Source organism: Meriones unguiculatus, chromosome 6 (genome assembly GCF_030254825.1).
Source record: "Meriones unguiculatus strain TT.TT164.6M chromosome 6, Bangor_MerUng_6.1, whole genome shotgun sequence".
In the NCBI taxonomy this organism is placed as follows: Eukaryota; Metazoa; Chordata; class Mammalia; order Rodentia; family Muridae; genus Meriones; species Meriones unguiculatus.
In genome coordinates, this window is record NC_083354.1 from 104430065 (window position 1) to 104452465 (window position 22401).

Sequence of the window (22401 nt, forward strand, 5' to 3'; positions counted from 1 at the left end):
GAGGTATTTTGAATATATATATATATTCCAGTTAGAATAATAAGAACAATCTTTATTTTTCTTGCTTAAACAAGGACAGACGATAGCCCAAGAGGATATTGGAATATTCACAAATGGATTAATATTCAAAGATAAAGTTCCAAAAGTAAAATGAAAGGAAAAAGTGGCATCCAGAGGCCCAACTGACTCAAAGCCTCTCTCAGGGTGACACAGTCTGAAATGGCTTCAAAAGCCACTGCCTGCATGAATGCACAGGCTGGCCAGAGGGGAGCTGCTGCCCCAGAATAATTACCTCCACATTTGCTTTTGTGATACAGAAACAGTAACACTGACAGGATTTCTCCATCTTTATGTGATGAATGTCAGTGTTTGTTATTCCTCTTACATTTGTGTATAAATCACACTTCGGTGCATTAGGCAATTTACGGAACAAATATAAAGAATATAAACGCCTTTATAAGATAATTATTTTAGTACTAAACATGCATTCTGCCTGATTATAAGATACTTATAGATAAACACAAAACAATTTTCAGATCATAGCATTTATTCCTTTTCTATTTTTGCACACAAATTATATAAATATAACCTTTCAGAAACACATATTAGATTTTGTGAATACGTGAACGGATACTGTTTATTTTTGGATGGATTAAATGTAGTAAATGCATATGACATTATTATAATGAATTGAAAAGACATTAATTGATACTATTGCCTATATGAAAAAACAAAATTCAAAGCTTTGCAAGGAATTTACATAACTCTTATTACATACACCATGCAAACAGAATAGGTTGTTGGAAATAAAAGTTTCTAGAGATAAGGAGATAGTACCATAGGTAAAAGTGTTTTCTGCACAAATGTGAATTTGCAATCCCAGTAACCACATAAAAGCCAGATGCATTCTTCTTTAACCCCAGCACTGAGTTGAGGGCAGAAACAAAATCAGATTCCTGGAGCCGATACCCAGACAATGTGAGCACCAGTTTTAATGGGAGATCTGGTCTCAAATGTTGAGAGAAAGAAATCTGGCATGTATTCACACACACCTCTATGTCTCCACACATTGACCCAGTGCCATATATTTCCACATACATATATGCACACATGAACATAGAACACACACAGACACTAACACATACACTAACCGACACACACACACACACACACACACACACACACAAACACACATATACTTGCTCCTGTGCACGCATAAGTGAAAAGAATGGGAAAGAAAGAAAAAAAAAATCAAAGAAAATAAGAAAAGAGAAGGAAAAGAAAAGATTGAAATGTTAACTATTGTCAAATTTCTGATCATGTTAGAAACTTGATTATGTGTCTATCCTCCTTGCTAGAATTTAGAGGCTTCTCAAATTCTTACTATTTATACAAGAAAATATTTGCTCTTCTTCACTTTGATGCAAACATTATAATTCGTCATGGGGAGAGAGAATTAAGAGAATTAAGAGAGAAAGTCCTTAATTGTGAGAGGGATTAGCACTCTCCAATAGATTGGGCCAGGTTTTGGTTGGGCATTCCCTCAAACTCTGCTCTATCTGCTCTATCATTACCCCTGCACATCTTACAGGAAGGGTAAATTTTTGGTCAAACTTTTTGTAGGTGTATTGTTGTTCCCTGATCTTTACTAGAAGACTAGTCTAGTTAGAGGACGTCCTTTCCAGTCTCTGTGGTCTCTGCTACTAGTAGTGTATGCTTGAATCTGCCTCATATCCTTCCAGGAACCTACCCTGACTTAGGTTCCTAGTTTGTCACAGAGATGTCCCAGTTTTCTTTCCTCTACAGGCCTCTGTCCTTTGGTCCTTGTGCTCCTCAGTTCTGATAGCCAAGCTCTTAAATCTCTGTGGTCCTTCTCCTATCTGTTCCCTCTCTTCGGCCATGACCTCTGTCTATTCTATCTCCCCCTGCAAGTGATGTTTATACATCCTAACCTGGACCCTCTTTATTATTGGGTCTATTCCTTGAAGTGTGCTTATCCTGTACTATATGGCTGAAATCCACTATATGTATGTATATACCATGTGTGTATTTCTAGGTTACCTCGTTCAGGATAATCTTTTCTAGTTCCATCCATTTGTTTTCGAATTTCATGACCTCTTGGCTTTTAATAGCCGAGTAGTATTTCATTGTGTAAATGTGCCATCGTTTCTTTATCCACTCTTCAGTTGAGGGACCTGTAGAGGTTATTTCCAGATTCTGATTACTATGAATAAAGCTGCTATGAACACAGTTGAGCAAGTGTCTCTGTTGAACGGTGGGGAGTCTTTGGGGGAATTTTTATATAGGTCTCCTGAAGGAGTACCCAACTGCCTCACCTGACATTCCATTCACCTGGATGGAAAAAGACACATTTTCATTGCCACAATTTTCATACTGTACATGAGGATCTCTTCTCCAGAGAGGAAAATGAGGAGATTCAGAGGTACAAATTGGCTATGCAGACTAAGGTTTAAAACAAAACAAAACAAAACAACATCAACAAAAAAACTTCACAGAAAACCAACCAGTTTCTTTTGTGTCCTAAAGCCAGAAATGCCCTGAGGGCCCTTGGCAGCCTATCCTTGTAGGTAGGGATATATCAGAGCATGGAAGAAGAAAAGGGAGGGGAAATGGTATAATTATATCATAGTCTGAAAAAGTTACACAAAATTTCAAAGGTTGGTTACACATTACATTCAGTTTTACTGTGTATTAAATTAATCTTAATGAGAGGCTATTTTATAACTAGTTAACGATATACATATAGATTTTGAATCTCTGCATCATCTCTATTATAGCAAATGTGTCATTTTGGAGTTAATTAATTCTATAAACATTAAATAGACAAACTAAATACATTTATGTTTTAAATATATATTACATATAAGATAATTATAAATTAATAAAATTAACATGTATTTAGATTTTACTGGTTATAATTCCAGCTGAATGAAAATCATCATGTTTACTTTATACCTACAGTTAGCAATTTTATGGAGTTTTTACGTCACATACATGCTTTTAAGGTAACAATAACAACAATACAAACAAGCCTTTAAAACTATGTAATGCTATAAGAAAACAAAACAGTTGGTGTGCTCTTCTCTGAGGAAGAAGACTCTTTCTCATTCTCTTAACATTCTTTAATTGTGTGTACATTTTTTTGTGTAGGATCAAGGTACACTGGACTTTTCTTGTCCATGTTAGCATGTCTATTACTGATACCTTTGTTCGTGTAGATTTAGGCAGTCACATTGATGAGAATTTATGGGTGGAGCTTTTGATGTTACTAGAAGAAATAACCTTACGCTAAACGTCCTGCTTCTTGTTTATTACAACTGCTCCCTCTCCCGATCCACAGTGATTTAGAATGTCTTGGGGGGAGGGTTATTCCGGTTTAGTAGAGCAGTGGTTGTAGGTTCTCCTCCAAGATAAAGGGAAGAATACACTAATTGGTTATCCAATACCAAATGGTCTTCCAGAAAAGATACATAAGAATAACATTATACAAACTTAGCAGTTCATATTTATATATTTAAGGATTTGTGCATCACCAATTAATGAAAAAAGGAGGCCATGGGTTTGAAAAGGTCAATGAGGCATATATAAATGAGTTTGAAGGGGAAGAAAGGGGAAGCAGGAAATAGAGGAATTATAGTCTAAACAAAATAAAACAAAATCCTGAAATAGGATAAAAAGGAAGAACAAAGCAATTATCTCAAATTGTTCAACAAAATCTATGATCTCTAAATATCTCAATGTGAATTTTCATGGCATTTACTTAACTTTATATGACTATAATGCTTCTTGATAATGTATTCCCTTTCTAAAATCAATGCAGCAGGAAAACGTGTGCATTGGTTTTAGCTTGCTAGGCCTAGTGTTGAATAGGATGACTGATGTTTCCATTGTCCACCCTCCACCCATCGTGACTGTACAACATATTCTGACACTATGAAAGCTAGGCATCTGATACAGTGTTGATGCCCTGTGTCTATGTGCTGCAGCCAATGTACCTGATGTCATCAGCAATGGGGTCTCACTATCTGTTTATGGTGGGAAACCAAGAACCAGACGCTGTGTTTCTTAGCCAATCTGTTGGGCCTACCTGACCAACAATTCTTAAGGAGTTATTCCAAGCCTGATATTAATACTTTTTTTTTACATTTTTTATTTATTATTTATTACAATTTATTCATTTTTTTTACCTGGGGAAGTTAGAGTTTATTTCATCTTATAGGTAACTATCTGTCATGAAGAATACCCAATGTAGGAACTCAAGGCAGGAGTTCAAAGCAGAAATCTCAGAGGAATGCTGCACATCAACGTGTTCAGTTCTGTTCAGGTCCTTTCTCTCTTTCTTTTTTAAATTTTTCCTCAATTACACTTTATTCATTCTGCATCCCCCCATAAACCCATTCCTCCTCCCCTCCCAATCCCACCCTCCCTCCTCCCTCTGCTTGCATGCCACTCCCCAAGTCCACTAATAGGGGAGGTTCTCCTCTCCTTTCTGATCTTAGTCTGTCAGTTCACATCAAAAGTGGCTGCATTGTCCTCTACTATGGCCTGGTAAGGCTGCTCCCCCCCAGAGGGAGGTGATCATCAAATTACCAACACAATTCTTTACAGACCTGGAAAGAAAAATTCTCAACTTCATCTGGAATAACAAGAAACCCAGAATTGCTAAAACAATCCTCTACAATAAAAGATCTTCTGGAGGTATCTCCATCCCTGATCTTAAGTTGTACTATAGAGCAACAGTAATAAAAACTGCATGGTACTGGCATAGAAACAGAATGGTGGATCAATGGAACCGAACAGAGGACCCAGAAATAAACCCACACACTTATGGACACCTGATCTTTGACAAAGACGCCAAAACCATACAATGGAAAAAAGATACCATCTTCAACAAATGGTGCTGGTCTAACTGTATGTGTACATGTAGAAAAATGAAAATAGATCCATACTTGTCACCCTGCACAAAACTGAAGTCCAAGTGGATCAAAGACCTCAACATAAAACCAGACATATTGGGAGGGGAGGAGGGAGAGGCTTATGGGGGGATGCAGAATGAATAAAGTGTAATTGATGAAAAATTAAAAAAAAGTAATAATAAATAAAACTAAATTTAAAAAAAAGGAAAAAAAAACCAGACACATTAAATCGGCTTGAAAAAAAAGTGGGAAATACCCTAGAACTCATTGATATTAATACTTTTTAAATTTTGAGTTATGTTAGTAAATGTTCATATGATTATTATACTCTTTCTGATTTAGTTAATTCCCTCCATTTCAGGCACCCCTTTCTACAATATGTCATAACTCCCTCAAATCTTAAACCTTTCCCTAGAATGTATGTTCTCTTTATTTAGCTTTTACGTGTGGCCTGCTATTGTTCTTATTCTCTAGAAATATTTTCATGAATGTTAGAAGAAAAGGTGACTCTCAGATTTACTTAATAAGGCCATCCTATTTCAACAAATATTCTAGACTGGTGAACAATATGAATAAATCTGTTTCCCTTTGCAAGCTCCAAGAAAAGATACCTATCATTTGAGGAAATACCTATGCAAAAATGAAGAAAGTGGGGAAGAAAATGCTGGGAAATCTTTCTTATTAAAAATCAGGTACATTCCTCAGGAAGGGGTATGACAAGATCCCAAAGGAGCTAAGCGGCATGACAGGATTTATATACCAGCTCTGCTAGCCTTCAGCATTTATAAGGATATACATTTAAAAGCCCTTGCAGTCATCCATGTTGTATCAAATAATAGGTATGGATGATTTTTTTTAAAAAAGGTTACTTGCTATATGGATATCCAATCGAAAGCACAAGGTCAAAATTTCAAGTTACAACGCCCAATCACTTTTATTTTCTGTGACAAAACTATAAATATGTAATTATGGATTACAAGTGTATGCTATGATATTACACATCATATGGGACTACCAGTACAAACTAGTCACATATCTACACTCCTGCTTACCAACCTGTATTTTCCATGTCTCATTTCAACTTTTTAAATGTAGTAGTATTCAGCCTCAATAAGGTAGACATTTAATTTTTTTGCAACAACATGATGAACCTTGATATCATTTTATTAACTTATATGAGACAGGCACAGAGAGAACTCTATGGCAGCTTCTCAGTTTTATAGGGACTGTAAGAAATTTAAAGACGGGGGAGCAGAATGGTGGGCAAAAAAGACTGGTCAGTGAGGAAATGAGAATACATTGGATAAAAGGAAATTGTAGAATTTGGTTTCTCATAAACTTTGTCATTTGAGTCTCTCAAAACCTCTTTTTTATTACTATCCATGTAGTATTTTACAGTGTATTTGAAGACTTGTGTAATTTCAAATCTGATTTTGGTTAATAATGTCTATCAATAAAATATATATATATATATAGTATTTCAAAATCTTCTAACTTAATATAATCATTCTCAGATGAATTGGAAAATTATCATATTGTAATATCTGTTTTTATTATGGTTGGTAACCATAATACACTATTGCTTTTGTAAAATATTAGTATTGAAGCCACTGTCATATTTAGCACTAGAAATTTAGAATATTTTCATTAAATGAGTAGAAAATGTAATACTTCACTAACTACCACTAATGTGGAATGAAACTTAGTACATAACAGTAAATTCAATATGTGTTTTAGATAACATTATCAATATATGTAGCTGATTTTACCCAAGAAATATGAAAAGAATAAGATAAAAGTTACCAAAATGTTAATGAATTCATAATATTAGTTGAAAACATGTGAAAAGTAGTACTGTTATGTGCCTTTCAGCAAATGATGTAAAAAAATTTACCCATGCTTAATAGATGCATTAATAATATTATGGAAAACATAGCAACGGAAATTATTTCAAGAAGAAATATTTTTAGACTGAGTGAAGATATTGAAAATTGTCTGAAGCCAAGGAAAGATGAATGAAAGGGAATATTTTGCTCCTAAATGCAAGAAAATAGGTATTATAAAGCTATTAGCCATCCTCGAATCATTTACAAAATGCCAGTTAAAACGGCAGGTTGTCACTTTTGTAAAAATTATTCTAAAATATACTTAGATCACTTCCAAGGCCAAAAAAGCCAACAAAATACAGAAAAGACAGTCATGTATTCCTTGACATAATTTTAGATGTTAAAATGACATCAAGTTTGGTACATTTCTAATATTAAGATTAAAAACCTAAGCTATGAGTGGGATACAAAGGGAATAAACCATAATTAATAAAATAAAATATTATAATAAAAAATAACAACAAAAAACAAGTTAAACACAGATCTAATTTTATTTCTATGAACATTAACTGCATGATGAATATCAAAAGTTAAATATAAGATAGAACAAACACAGACAAAACAGGATAAGACAAAACACATAAATAGAAAAAAAGCTGAAGAAAAAGCATGAGATACACGCACACACACACACACACATACAAACAGGATTCCCATAAAAAGACAAAACCAGAAGCCATAATGTATGTGCAAAGGAGGACCTGTAAGGCTAAAAAATATCTACCTTAAACTGAAAAAATAAAGTTAAATTGATAAAGAAGGGGAAAAAAAATCACATAAAAGACTTTGTTCCCGTACAGAAAAATCCCCTACCTGTAGTAGAGATACATTTGACACCAGAAAGTACAGATTTTCTTTACATCAGAAAATTAAAACAAAGACAATAAAGTCATACAAACCTGTAAAACATTTTGGAAAAAAAGTGAGGGAAAGGTTAAAGTCATATGACAGAAATATTTTATCAGAGTATTTTCAATGAATATTAAGATTTAAGTCAAGCTGTTCCCCACTTTTTCTTCTAACTGATTTAGAGTATCTGGTTTTATGTTGAGGTATTTGATTCACTTGGACTTTAGTTTTGTGCAGGTTAAGAAATATGGATCTATTTTCATTTTTCTGCATGTAGACATCCAGTTGGACCAGCACCATTTGTTGAAGATGCTGTCTTTTTTCCATTGAATCGTTTTGGCTTCTTTGTCAAAAATCAAGTATTCATAGGTGTGTGGGTTTATTTCTGGGTCTTCTATTCAGTTCCATTGATCCTCCATTCTGTTTCTATGCCAATACCATGCAGTTTTTATTACTATTGTTGTGAAGTACAGCTTGAGATCCAGGATGGAGAAACCTCCAGATGATCTGCTGTTGTACAGGATCATTTTGTAGGTTCTGTATTTTTTGTTTCTCCATAGGAAGCTGAGAACTAATTGGCACAGGAGACAACTTCCTGAACAGAACACCAACAGCACAGGCTCTAAGAGCAACAATCAATAAATGGGACCTCATGAAACTGAAAAGCTTCTGTAAAGCAAAAGACAATGTCATAAGAACAAAATGACTGTGTACAGATTGGGAAAGAAACTTCACCAACCCTTATCTGACAGAGGGCTGATATCCAGAATATATAAAGAACTAAAGAAGTTAAAAAGCAATAAATCAAGTAATCCAATTACAAAATGAGGTATGAAGCTAACCAAAGAATTATCTGTAGAGGAATATAGAATGGCAGAAAAACACTTAAAGAGATGCCCAACATCTTTAGCCACCAGGGAGATGCAAATCAAAATGACCCTGAGATTTCACTTTACACCCATCAGAATGGCTAAGATGAATAACTCAAGTGACAACACATGCTGGAGAGATTGTGGAGAAAGGGTAACCCTCCTGCATTGCTGGTGGGAATGTAAACTGGTACAACCACTTTGGAAGTCAATCTGGCACTTTCTCAGACAATTAGGAAATAGTGCTTCCCCAAGCCCCAGCTATATCACTCCTAGGCATATACCCAAAATTTGCTTAAGTACACAACAAGGACATGTGCTCAAACATGTTTGTAGCAGCTTTCTTTGTAATAGCCAGAACCTGGAAACAACCCAGATGCCCTTCAGTAGAGGAATGGAAACAGAAATTATGGTATTTTTACAAAATGGAATACTACTCAGCAATCAAAAATGAGGAAATCATGAAATTTGCAGGCAAATAGTGGGACTTAGAAAAGATCATTCTGAGTGAGATATCCCAGAAGGAGAAAGACACACATGTTATATACTCACTCAAATAGTCCTATAAGATATGATAAACATAATGAAATTTATACACCTAAAGAAGATAAACAAGAAATAGGATCTGGGGTAAGATGATCAGGCCTCACTTAGAAAGACAAATGGAAGGTCCATTGGACTTAGGAGAAAACAAGTAACAAGACAGGAGCCTACTGCAAAGGGCCCCTGAAAGACTCTACCTAGCAGTGTATTAAAGTAGACACTAAGACTCATAACCAAACCTTCAGCAGAGTGCAGGGAATCATATGAAAGAAGGGGGAGTTAGTATGATGTGGAAAGGATAGGAACTCCACAAGGACAAAATATATCTGGGCACAGGGCTCTTTTCTGAGACTGACACTCTACCAAGGACCATGTACGGATATAACCTATAACCTCTGCTCCGATGAAGCCCGTGGTAGCTCAGTAACCAATTGGTTTCCCATAGTAAGGGGAACAGGGACTATTTCTGACAGGAACTCGATGGCAGGCTCTTTGACCTCCCCACCCCCAAGGGAGGAGCAGTCCTGCAAGGCCACAAAGGAGGACTTTGCAACCAGTCCTGAAGATACCTGATAAACCAGGTCAGATGAAAGGGGAGGAGGTCCTCCCCAATCAGCAGACTTGGAAAGGGGCAGGGAGGAGATGAGGGAGGGAGGGTTTGAGAGGGAATGAGGGCGCAAGATACAGCTGGGATACAGAGTTAATAAAATGTAACTAATAAAAAATAAAAATAAATTAAAAAAATATTTAAGTCAGTAAAGAAAGAACTACACCAAAGGAAAAATGTCATTTCTTCCTCCAGTTGAGAACAAAAGTCTTGTAATTTGTGCCATTGCTTCAGAAAATTCACAAAGAAGTAGGTTAAAATGCAGCCACTCCTAATGAGAGCTGATAGACTAAAATCAGAAGGAATGTGAGGAAGACCTCCTCTATCAGTGGACTGGTGGAGGGGCATGGGTGAAGAAAAAGGAAGGAGGGTGGGATTGGGAGGGGATGAGGGAAGGAGATACAGGGGGGCTACAAAGTGAATAAACTGAAATTAATAAACAGAAAAAGAAAAATTAATAAAAAAGGAACTAAGTCAAATATATAAGTCCAGTGTCTTGAGCTATTGTAACAGGGACTTTATTCCTGTTCTGAGCACATTACATATTCCTAGAACTTAAAGAAAGTGTTGTGCAACACAGGGCTTGTCTTCTTACTGTCTTCAGACACTCAGGGGCAGAGGAAGTCAGAGCAAAAGAGGAAAAGGAAGATATGAAAAAGTGATTACCTTTGTAGTTTTCAAGTACAATCAAGGTCAAAATGGCAAAACCAAGGTGAGTGGTGGACGTTTGGCATGCATCACTGTGTTGTGTGTGAATTTCACAGTCTCATGGCAATCCCTCCAGAGATATAGTCTCTTAATCTTTCATCTTCATGAAATAAGTGCAGCCGATAGATGTTATTCCATTCTCCTGGTGAAGGAAGAATTATTGCACACTCTCAACCCTGTTGTTCCCTTTTCTGCTGCTTATGGTATGTTTGATGACACTGGATTTCTTTGTTTTATTGCTGCCTATTTCTATGTATCAGAAAATTGGTATGTGTGTGCACGTATGTGTTCATTTTATATTTATTCTGTCTGTATGGTTGTTAGAAAATTAAAATATTAACACTACTTGACTTTTCCCACAATTTATTGTGCTTTGGTCAGCAAACCTCGTCTTAACCTGAGAACATGACATTAAGTTCAATAGATCTATATATGGGGGAAAAAAGTTTATGATTTTTTTATTTTTCCAAATTTTGCTTGTAGTGTCCCGGTGGGATCAGTTTTCCCAGAGTAGACCAGCTAAATCAAGTAAAAAAAAAAAAAAAAAAAAAAAAAAAAAAAAAAACTTCTGACAAATTCAGAAATTCCCTTTATATGGAAAATCCAAAAATGAAGACCAAGTGTGAATAAAGCCTAACTACTCCTTGCAATTCTAGGGCCAAGTGATGGGTTTTCTCGCAGTGAGAAAAGAGGAGAGATCCATCTGTGACATACAGATGGAGGAGAGGGAAAGGGCAGAAAGTGAGCTCATTTTCCCTGAGGGACGGGTAATATATGGCACTTTTGATGAGTCATTTGAGGAATGTGAAGGATGAAAATAGAATAATATTTTATAAAGGACTCTCATAATCTAAGTCTATAAAGGACTGACAAGATTTTGACAGTGTTTACAATCTTACCATTGCTTGGGCCATGAGTAAGAATATAAGCCAGGACCTTTCTACATCATTGGTAGTACAAATCCAATTTCTGATGAATGCTATTTTATTTTGGAATGAGACTTCTAGAGATATTCAAGTCCTCATGTGAGCTTCATTATTGTTAGTTCAATTAAGAATGGCCAGACTCTGCTTTTTCAAACAATTAGGAATAGTCCGAGATGCAAGTTGTAACACTCCTAGGTATATATCCAAAATATGCTCAAGTATACAACAAGGACATTTGCCATGTTTGTAGCAGCTTTATTCATAAAGTTAGAATCTGGAAACAACCCAGAGGTCACTCAACTGAAGAATGGATGTAGAAATTGTGGTACATCTACACAATGGAGTAATACTTAGCAATTAAAAACAAGAAAATCATGAAATGTGCAGGCAAATGGTGGGAACTAGAAAGATCATTCTGAGTGAGGTATCCCAGAAGCAGAAAGACACACATGGCATATTGTCACTTAAATGTGGATATTAGACGTATAATATAGGATAATCAGACTAAAATCTGTATACCTAAAGAAGATAAGGAAGAAGGAGGACCCTGAGTAAGATGATCCATCCTTACTCAGAAAGGCAAAACATTTTGACATCAGGTAAAAACAAGGAAAAAGACAGGAACCTACCCATAGAGGGCCTCTGAAAGACTCTACCCAGCAGGGTGTCAAACCTGATGCTGAGACTCATAACCAAACTTTGGGTAGAGTTCAGGAATCTTATGAAGGAAGGGGGAGATAGAAAGACCTGGAGGGGACTGGAGCTCTACAAGGAGAGCAACAGAACTAAGAAATGAGGGCCCAGGGCTCTTTTCTGACCCTGATACTCCAACCAAGGATCATTCATGGAGATAACCTAGAAACCCTGCACAGATATAATCCATGGCAGCTCAGTGTCCAAGTGGGTTCCCTAGTAATGGGAACAGAAACTGTCTCTGACATGAACTCAGTGGCTGGTTCTTTGATCACCTCCCTCCCCCCGCCCAGGGGTAGTAGGCAGCCTTACAGGGTCACAGAGGAAGACAATGCAGCCAGTCCTGATGACACCTGATAGGCTATGGTCAGTTGGAAAGGGAGGAAGATCTCCCCTATCAGTGGACTTGGGGAGGTGCATGGGAGCAGAAGAAGGAGGGAGGGCAAGATTGGGAGGTGAGGTAGGAGGGGGCTACAGGAGGGATACAAATTGAATAAATTGTAATAAATAAATAAAATTTTTCTTCTTCTGTGTCTTTTATCATCCATCTTCACCCCTAATCTGGTTGTTAACTTTATTTAACAGGTAAATTATATTATAAAACTCTATTTTATCTGTAAAGCAAACTGAATCTTCCTGAGATTTTTAAAATTTTTTTGCTCACCTTTTCCCTTATATGCTCTCAATACTTTCATGTGTCCCTAATTCAGGATGTATTTGTTGTTTAAGAAATAATTGAAACAATCTGAGTACCAAATGTAAAAAGAATATACTTCTGCACTTAACAAATAAAAGGAACAGAGGAAAGGATGGTTGATCAAAGAAAGGAGGTGAGAGATGAAGGGAGGGAGTGAGATGAAAAAGAAAAGAAAAGTCAGTTGGAGAAAAAAAAAAGAAAGTCCCTAAAATTTCATTGGAAACATTCACGAAGATTCTGTCAGAAAGAATATTAGACAATATTTTCATAAAACCTTGGCCCTATATATTAGATATACGTAAAGATACAGAAAAAAAAAAGCCATCATGAATCTTCACAAAATACAAAGAAATCCTACATTTACCAACACATCGGGGGCAAGAGTTCCTATTTGGCTTTCAAAGTAATTGTTTTATCTGCAGAAAGTTAATCCAGTTCACAGACATCTATAAACTGAATAATAAATAGCCCCTTTTATAATACCAAGTTTCGTAGTATCCCATCATAGGCCTGGCTCCAGATTCATTACCCAGCTGCCACAAGAAACCCTGCTTACAGACATAAGAATTGTGAAAGTAATCTGTTTCCCAGTTCTTTGTTGTCTTGGAAAGGCCACAATTTATGGGACTTGTTAGAGCAGCCAGGCTAGTAAAAGCAGAAAGATACCCAAGTGTTCTTGGCCCTGCCTTGTGCTTGGGGACAAAGGGTGTTCGAACCTCTCTGCCCCTTGCCTTCCATTAGGGGTGCTCAGTAATGCATTGTCTTCTTCGTGCCATTACTGGCAATCCAGCCTATGAAACATGGTATTGTTATGTGCATTTGAATGAGAGCGGGGAGTGGTTTGGAAAATGAAAAGGGAAGAGAAAAATGTAATTTAATTGCATTCTCAATGAAAAATTTTTAAAAAATGGTGGTATTTAAGCTAAGTTTTAGTCTCTCATATGGAAAAAGAATGGAAATTAAGGCAGTCAAAAGTTGCTAGAACTTTAAAAATAAAAAAAATGTCTATCATTTATGAACTCTTGGTATTCTTTTACCAAATAAATAAGTAAATAAAAGAAAAATAAACTAATAGAAGTTTTCACCTTGATTTTAAGTGCATGAATACATTGTATAATGAGAAATACCTGTTTATAAATGTCTTCTCAATTATACTTTCTTTGGCAATGGTTATATGTACCTATATAGCTGGCTGCTGCAATTCTCTGTATCTGTTTCTCCACATGGACATTTAAAGCAGTGTGTTGTATGACGTGAATGGAGAGGTTACCTATAGAAACCCACCTCCTGGAAATGCTATCATTAGAGCATATACTCGAAACAAAAAATCTTGCTCATGCTTCATGTGGTGAGATGTAATGAAAAATAAAGATGACAAACACAATAGATTCTATAAGCAACAGTCAAATATTTTTTTCTGAAATTGTTTTCCTGAGCCATCATATTGAATAGAATAAATCAACACAATTATGACAATTTGAATGTAAATTTCACTAAAACATTTAACCTGGAAAGATAAAATATTTCAAGTACACACACAGACCACCTTTCAAGAACCAAATAGTCACTTATTACTAATAATGACAACATTGGACAACTTAGGTCTTAAAACTAATTCACTAGTCCTGCTGAGACCTAATAGGCTAGGACCAGATAGTTGGGTAGGAGGACCTCCTCTATCCAGTGGAGAGAGGAGGGACAGATGGGAGGAAGTGGGAGAGAGGGTGGGACCAGGAGGAGATGGGGAGCTATAGTTGGGATAAAAGTGAATAAATTGTAATTAAAGTAATAATAATGAAAAAAGAAAAAAAAAACAAAAGTAATGCATTCATAACAGATTGTCTTAAAGGCAGTATTTTTTAAAGAATCATCATGTCTACAGGCCATGTGTGTGATTGTAGTGTGTTTTATAGACAATCAAATGTAATGTTGCAGTCACATGTTTATAAAATAAGGGCATAAAGGTTGTATAAAATCTGTTATTTATCTCGACTCTTCAAAGTATCCACCAGAAACTTAAGAAGCTGTAATAACTAGATGCATTGTTGTGTACTTGAGCATATTTTGGATATATGCCTAGGTGTGGCATAGTTGGATCTTGAGGAAGCACCATTCCTAATTGTCTGAGAAAGCGCCAGATTGATTTCCAAAGTGGTTGTACCGGTTTACATTCCCACCAATAATGGAGGAGGGTTCCCCTTTCTTCACATCCTCTCAGCATGTGTTGTCACTTAAGTTTCTTATCTTAGTCATTCTGATGGGTATAAGGAGAAATCTCAGGATTATTTTGATTTGCATCTCTATGATGGCTAAAAACATTGAGCATTTCTTTAAGCGTTTCTCTGCCATTCTATATTCCTCTACAGATAATTCTCTGTTTAGCTCCGTACCCCATTTTTAATTGGATTACTTGATTTATTGCTTTTTAAATTCTTTGGTTCTTTATATATTCTGGATATCAGCCCTTTGTCAGACATAGGGTTGGTGAAGATCCTTTCTCAGTCTATAGGCTGTCGTTTTGTTCTGACAACAGTGTCTTTTGCTTTACAGAAGCTTTTCAGTTTCATGAGGTTCCATTTATTGATTGGTGTTCAATCAACAACTTTGCTGTTGGTGTTCTGTGGGATCCCTAGTAAGGGGAACAGGGACTGTCTCTGATATGAAAAAAAGAGTGGCTGGCTCTTTGACCTTCTCCCCCCTCCCTGAGGAAGGAGCAGCCTTGCTAGACCACAAAGGAGGACATTACAGTCAGTCCTGATATGTTAAGTTAGGGTCAGATGGAAGGGGAGGAGGACCTCCCCTATCAGTGTACTATAGAGAGGGGTAGGGAGGAGAAAAAGGAGGGAGGGTGGGATTGGAAAGGAATGAGGGAGGGGGCTATAGCTGGGACACAAAGTAAATAAACTGTAATTAATATAAAAAATAAAAATTTAATTAAAAAAAGAATAACTAGATTCCCAATGTTGTTACATTAGCTAAAGTCTTTTTCTTTTTGTTTGTTCTTGACCCAGTGGGTCCTATCAGTTAACAGCTATTTAGTTTGTACTTTAAATTCCAGGCACTGTTCTAAAAACGTGAAATAATAGTGAACAGAAAGAAATTGCTACATTTAAGTAACCAGCTTTCCGATGTCACTTTTTTCCTAGCTTCCCTGACACGAATTTAAAATTATAGCAGACACTAAAGTCCTAATAATGTTTTTTTGTGATATTATTTGAACAAAGAAAAGCAAACTCCTTAAAATCTTTAGATATGAGATATTAATGAATGCTAGGCTTAAATGAATTTGGGTTTTAGTAAATATTATCTAAACATATCTTCACGCTTTATTTTGTGTACGTGCATATTTGAGCATGTGTATGCACATTTGTGCTGGTGTTCACATAGACATGAAGGCCAGGAATCTACATCAGGTTCTTTCTTAAGCTTCTCACATTATCTTTTGAAAAATGGTCCGTCATGGAACCTACAGCTGATGGCATTAGCTAGGCTGGCTGGTTAGCAACCTCCAGCTCTCTTTGTGTCCCTGTCCCGGGGATGGGATTGTAGACAGCACTCCTGTATGTGTTTTCTGGGGGTAGGTCCTCATGCCTGGAGGGCAAACAAGCTGCCAGGTGCTCCACCATCCCTGCCGCTCAAGCTTTATTCTTTCCTTTGAAATTTTCTGCTTTGCCTATTTTCTTTCTCTCTTTTTTATCTTTTCAAATAACTTTTTTTGTTTATACTTCAAGAATTTTATACTTCTCTAAAATATTTTAATTTATTCTTTGAAAATTTCATACTATTTATCCTTTTGGTAATATTTATCCCTTGAGAATTTCTTCTTCCTTACTTTCCTCCTAAACCACTTTGTCAACTCCTAAAGTTTGAACTTAAAATCTCACATAGGCCAGGTGATCTCTGCTTTGTAATTTAATATTACAAAGCAGACCCTTGAAGAAGAAGACATATAACTAACACACTAGATATTAAATATAAACATAACAACACAAATACCTTTAGAGTAAACAAGTACAATAGTATCAAATCTGATAAGTCTGAGAGAATTATACCATCAAACATCCTATTTATTTTCAGTAACATTTCAAAAGTCAAAACATCAAATTATTGTCTATAATATTCAAACTTTAGATCTGTGCTAATTAATAGTTTATTAATAAAGAACCGTACAACCACAAGTTTTAAAAGCCATCTACTGCCAAATTCTTCACCATGTCAATTTTTTACTCATCTCATTTCATCCTTCTTTCAATTCCACACCAGAATATTTATATTGATAAAATCACAAGCTTAAAAAAAGGAATTTGAACAAGAGAAATTATAGGAGAGAAAAAGTCAGTTTTCTTTAATGGTTTATCAAGCACATCCCTGGAATGGCCCCACATCCAGGAGTAGATGCCATTGAGCAAGAAGTTTGATGGGTTGGAAAGGCCGAGTATTTGGATTTAGTTAAGGGTGGGAAAGGATAGGATAGAAATATAATGTATGCCATTTTAGAAGATGAAATAACATATATATATATATATATATATATATATTGACTAATAATGGTCTGACTACCAATTTTATGAACAAACTCTAGGTAAGAGACTGATCTGGACATAAAATGACCTCATTTTTACAAGTCACACTATATGTCACAATGTTATATTTCTCAAAATATTTAATTGCTGAATATATATGCAAATAGTACATTATGTTTCTCCTTTCAGAAACACATATTTAGATGTCAGATAAAGTTAATCAGCAGTATCAGTCTGCTCTAAGGGTATATATTTCTCACATATTACATGAGCTGGTGGTTAGGGAAATTAAGTGTATGTTTGTGAATGTGTGTGTCTTTTATTGAGAGCCTTGAAACCACAGACTCTCCCAAAATCAAAAAGTAGGATTTCAGATATAGTAATTACTTTCACATAACCCATTAATTACTTTAGCTTCCTTTATGTATCCAGATGTGCACATAAGCATTCATTAAAGAACATAGAACATTTCTGTTCTGAACTAGTTCACAGAACTGCTAATATAGGCATTCATTTTCCCTGGGGATAGGTCATCTAACTTCAACTTAAATAGATGCATGCTGAAGTTTTAGAATCGGTTAAAACCTGACGTCTCATAATCTTGTTCTTATGCTGGAATGACCTTCCCTCATCCCTGGGAGCTTTTAATGGCATCTCAATCCCCCAAAAGGTGTGCAGGACCCTCTGCTTTTCACATTACCACACTTAATGTGTCCTTGAAATACCTGGGGTACAGAGAGTTATTCAACCACAATGCAACCTTCTAGTGTGATGTAACTGGAAGATTACTTAGAAGCACCAGTAGTTAAAAAAAAAAAAAAAAAAAAAAAACATGTGCAGTCTTTCACAGTGTATTTAAATAACTTTTTAAATTGAAATGTTCTGTCATTAGCATTCAAGAGTTTGCGTCTCATATGCAATTAAATTACAAGTCATTTAATTTCTATTTGTCCTTTGCTTCACCCTACCTGAGGGGCATAGAAACAAATCCTGTACAGTGTAAGAATTATGATTTTTAGAAGTGTTAGTCCCTGAGTGTTGGTTCCCTCTCCTCTGAGCTGGACTCCTTATTGGTGACTGCCTTTCAGCTCCAAAGAATGACTGCTGACAAAATGCCTCATAAATCTAGTGTCCATCTGCTCTTTAGTTTCTCTTTAGAGAGATGTAGCACTTTCTCTGTAGAGATGGCATGGCTCATGTTTGTAGGAACATGTTTACTAAACATAAAGCTATGTAAAAATTCTGAAGGAGTGAGTTTTAAAACACTTGGATATGTGCAGTCGTGTGACTTGTTCTTTAGTCAAACACTGGTAGCTTTACTGCTGTAAGTAAAGAAGAGGAGAAAATTTTGACAAATTATTCATTCCACTGAAATTTATAAGTTTCCAGTCTGCATTTTGAGGGTTCCCACTTGCCTAATAAGTGAAAAAAGCAGCTTCTTAGAGGAGAGAGGAAATGGGGACTTACTAAAAAGATTCTCTTGGATTTCTCAAACAGGAGATGACTTTCACGAACAATATTGTGGCAAGCTAAGTGCAAATGAATCAGGACATATGGATTAAATTTCCCTTAAAGTATATATGGCTTTGTAAATCATGAGAAAAAGGGGAATGAAAAAATGCACTCTAACTTTGCCAAACCCAAGACATTTGAACAATTGTTCAAGAAAATATGCCAAAGCCGCATTTTCCCTCTTTAAACCCACCTAATATAAGAAGGAACACTCTGATCTTATGGAGACAGCAGTTCCTGTTGAGTAACTCAGGGGGCTTCTGGGATTTTCTTGTGGCTTCCTTGTTGAACTCTTTCAGAAAAATCTTGATATAACGCGGTTATATACCTGTACTTGTGTGATTACATGAAAAGTTCAAAAATATGGGCTCTGTAAATAATAGAGAACAATGTTTTAGAAGTTATGTTAAACTGAAACCAATGAATTTTTGTCAGTAAACTATATTCAAATATTATCCTCAACGACTTTACGAGAAATAAATTCTATGGATTAAATATGATTTAATTAAAGATATCTAACTCTCCTGAAGACAATACTTTTTCTTGAATATAAAATTACATTCAGTATCCAGTAGAACTTTTAAACGATCCCTAGAATTACTTTATAATAATTCATAATACAAATAAAAGATGTGCTGTTTAAAAGTAATCAGAGTCACTAGCTAAAGAGTAAGGAAAAATTAATAAAAAAAGCTATTCTTGACACATTTAAGTCTATTTTTCACATTTTTCTTAAATATGCATACTTCTTTAATTTACATCCCGATTGTAGCCCTTTCCCTCATCTTATCCCACTCATACCCTTCCTCCCCTTGTCCTCAGAAAGGGGGAGCCCTCCTCCCCTACCAACTTATCGAAGCCGATTAAGTCTATCAGGACTAATTTCATCCTCTTCCTCTTTGGCCTAGCAAATCCTCCCAACCAGAAGAAAAGTGATGAAAGAGCAGGCAACAGACTACTTCACAGACAGACCTACAAATACTCTTTGTGATACACATATAAGATGTAGTCATTGTTTATTATTCCAATTAATTTTAGAGATATGGACTATTATTACTAATTAGTGCAATCATAACTTGATTAAATTATATGCATAATTTTTAACCTGAAATCTCCCCTTAATTTATTGATTAAAATGTTATTTTCAATTTTCACATTTTAGTATTTGAGATTATATGATTATTTATTGTACTTTCGCTTTTCTCATTCCAGATTTTTTGTTTTTGTAGGTGCTGGAACTAGATTTGGGTCCTCTGCAAGAGCAGCTAGTACACTGAACTGGTGAGCTGCCTCTCTACCTTGCCCACCTGGTAGAAGTCATTGTTAGATTTTTTTAAATTTTTTATTCAATTATTTTTATTTTTATTAATTACAGTTTATTCACTTTGTATCCCCCCTGTACCTCCCCCTTCCCAATCCCACCCAACCTCTTCCTCACCTGTGTCCCTCTCCCAGTCCACTGAAAAGGGAGGTCTTCCTCCCCTTCCCTCTGATCCTAGTCTATCAGGTGTCATCAGGAATGGCTGCACTTTCTTCTTCTGTGGCCTGGTAAGGCTGCTCCCCCCTCAGGGGGAGGTGATCAAAGAGCAGCCAATCAGTTCATGTCAGAGACAGTCCCTGTCCCCATTACTATGGAGGCCACTTGGACACTGAACTGCCATGGGCTACATCTGTGCAGGGGTTCCATTCCATCTCCATGAGTGGTCCTTCACTAGAGTATCAGTCTCAGAAAAGACCCTTGTGCCCAGAATTTTTGGATCTGTTGCTGTCATTGGGAAGCTCCTGTTCTCTCTAGGTCTTACTATCTCCCATTTCTTTCATAAGATTCCCTGCACTCTGCACAAAGTTTGGCTATGAGTCTCAGCATCTGCCTCAATACCCTGCAGGGTAGAGCCTTTCAGAGGCCCTCTGTGATAGGCTGTCCTGTTCCCTGTTTTCTTCCTCCCCCAATGTCCATCCTCTTTGTCTTTCTGAATGGAGATTGAACATCTTAGCCAGAGTCCTCCTTCCTGGTTAGCTTCCTTAGGTATACAGATTTTAGTATGTTTATCCTATATTATATGTCTAATATCCACTTATGAGTGAGTACATACCCTGTGTGTCTTTCTGCTTCTGGGATACGTCACTCAGGATGATCTTTTCCAGTTCTCACTATTTACCTGCAAATTTAATGATTTCCCTGTTTTGTTATCACTGAGTAATATTCCATTGTGTAGATGTACCACAGTTTCTGTATCCATTCCTCAACTGAGGGGCATCTGGACTGTTTCCAGCTTCTGGCTATTACAAACAAAGCTGCTACTAACATGATTGGCACAGGAGACAACTTACTGAACAAAACACCAATATCACAGGCTGTAAGATCAACAATCAATAAATGTGACCTCATGAAACTGAACATCTTCTGTAAAGCAAAGGATACTGTTGTCAAAACAAAATGACTGCCTACAGATTGGGAAAGGATCTTCACCAACCCTATATCTAACAGAGGGCTAATATCCACAATATATAAAGAACTCAAGAAGTTAAACAGCATCTAATCAGTTAATCCAATTAAAAATGGGGTACCAAGCTAAACAGATAATTCTCTGTAGAGGAATATAGAATGGCAGAGAAACACTTAAAGAAATGTTCAAAGTCCTTAGTCATCAGGGAAATGCAAATCTAAACAACCCAGAGATTTCACCGCACACCCATCAAAATGGTTAAGATAAAAAAATCTATTGATAACACATGCTGGAGAGGATGTGGAGAAAGAAGAACCCTCCTCCATTGCTGGTGGACATGTAAACTTATACATCCACTTTGGAAATCAATCTGGCGCTATCTCACACAATTAGATCTGGATCCTCACACAATTAGATCTGGATCCTCAAGATCCAACTATACCACTCCTAGGCATATAACCAAAAGACACTCAAGTATACAACAAGGACATCATTCCAAATTTTTACATACCCTTCCTTGCTCCTTTTCAAAATCCTAGCCTCTTTTATCATTAATTGTTATTGTATTCATTAATACATATATATTCCTAAATATAACCTGCTCATCTCATAAGCTACTTCTTTAAATCTAAAATTTATTGATACAATGTCATTATCCAATCTATACCCATGGTTGACATTTTATATTATTAAAATGGATACAGCAGAATATTGATATTCTCAGCATTGAGAGCCTATGAATTCAGTGTAGATAATCTGAGGACTAGAGAGGAATCCCTCTTAGAGTCACTGCAAGTCTTGGAATGCTCAACACCCTGTGGCATATTTTAGCATCTCAATTCACAATGAAAACATGAGCATCCCTGCCCCTGCCCAGACTCCCTGTTTTTAGAACATTGCACTTTCAGGGCCTCCTGGTCACTTCCTTGTTCCTATGAATCTTACTCCTTTGTTTATTTGTTGTAACACCTATGCTACTCCTCCTGAGAATGTCCTTGGGTTACTCTTGTGGTAAAACTGTGCGATCGTGGTTTTATGCAGAACATGCTTTCTCATTAGATGAACCGAACCTGCAAGTGGAAACTTTGCATAATGTGCTAAGTAGGAAGATTACTATTGACTTGGAAAGTGTAGACATAATCTGGTAGAATCAAATAAGAGTGACTGATAGGAAATACATCCACAGGGATTCATTCACATCCTT